The sequence below is a fragment of the Bidens hawaiensis genome, unplaced genomic scaffold, assembly GCF_021521415.1.
Source record: "Bidens hawaiensis isolate Kalapana, Puna unplaced genomic scaffold, B.hawaiensis_p1.1 tig00037207_1, whole genome shotgun sequence".
Lineage (NCBI taxonomy): Eukaryota > Viridiplantae > Streptophyta > Magnoliopsida > Asterales > Asteraceae > Bidens > Bidens hawaiensis.
Window position 1 is genome coordinate 30,848 of NW_027496484.1, and position 1,543 is coordinate 32,390.

Below are 1,543 nucleotides of genomic sequence, written 5' to 3' on the forward strand. Positions count from 1 at the left end.
CTTGCTCGATGGACTAGTTCAAGCAAAGCATGGATTAGTCAAGAGGAATGAAGCCTGCTGGAAGAGAATATCTTCACTGAGGATATTCTAAGCAAAGTATGCTCGAGGACAATCATCAAGCATACCTTGCGTAGTGAGTCTTCTCGAGTAAGATTGTTATCTTGCTCGAGGACTTAACACTTGTATTATTTTTTTCTTTCATTATGTAATGATTAGGAACTTCTAGAAGGAATGCCAGGGTTTATAAATAGGGTCCTAGGTTTCCATTTAGGGCACGGATAATGACGCACGCAATACGAGAAACATTCCAAAAAGAATATTCTATTTGTTTCCTCGTACAGCCGTCACCGCCGTCATACACGAAACCCTAGACATTCCTTTCACTGTTGTATTAAATGATATAATAAATGCAGGGAATCTTTGTCTTTGATTGTGTTCTATTGATTATTTATTCTCGTTTCGTGTCCGATATATTACATCTTCTTTACCACTCGTTGGATATCCAGATTCCGCCGGGATATCCAATAGGCCTTTGAGTTACATAGTCGTCGTGTTCTTGTCAACCTATTTTTTAGGTTTCACCCGACTCACGGGCCTGACACTGCTCATGAAAAAAGCTTGGTTCACGAGCTTGCTGTTGCTCGTGCTTTTGTTGAAGATGAACGAAACAATATGGAAGCATACAACAAAGAATTGTATGAGGAACAAAACAAGGTTAGTGAAGAGAGAAATTCACTTGTTGAGGAAGGTTGGGAGGAAGAAGATGATTGTAATAGGCTTGAAGATGATAAGCTGAAGCTTCCCAGAGCTTTCTTCCGAAGCTACTATCTCTGCTCTTCAGTGGAAAGTTGATGAGCTTCTTTCTAAGAGGTGTTTTGCTATTCGAACGGGGTTTCCCTCATGCTGTCTCATATCTCCTACACATGGGTGAGTTTAATTCTTTCATTGGTGAAGCTTATACTAGAGCCATTGCTCATGGTCGACACCATGGTTTGTCGATTGGGTTTGAGGCTGGTAGGGCCGGTTGTTCCCTTGAGGAGCTTCCAGCATGCAAGCCTCATGTTGCTGAGGACTTCATTGCTGCTGCTGGGAAATGGAACTAATGACCTTCCCTACCTTAATGTTGTCGCTCGATGATATAATTAGCCCTTGTCGGTTTTTCAAAGATCGAGCTGGAAGGTCTTAAGAAGGAAGTTTCTTAGCAAGTTATTGAAGCTATGGTGAACAAGGGTATGGAGAAGGCTGCCTATGATTAGAAAGATCAAAGGAATGTGGATGATGATGGAAAGACTAATGCAGAAGCACCTGCCACTAAAGTTCCATATAACCAGCCTTCTAGTGATGTGATGGGGAAGTTGAGGTTACTCCTTCCCCCACTTCTGATGTTAAGCTTTGATGTATAAGAATTTATACATCTTTTCGGCACTAAAATATCTCCAAATAAGCGTAATATCGGCAATTATATTTGAAAAATAACCACTAACATTTATAATTTCTATCTATAAGTAAATATAGCCTTTAGGAATAAAATAAGTTGATATAC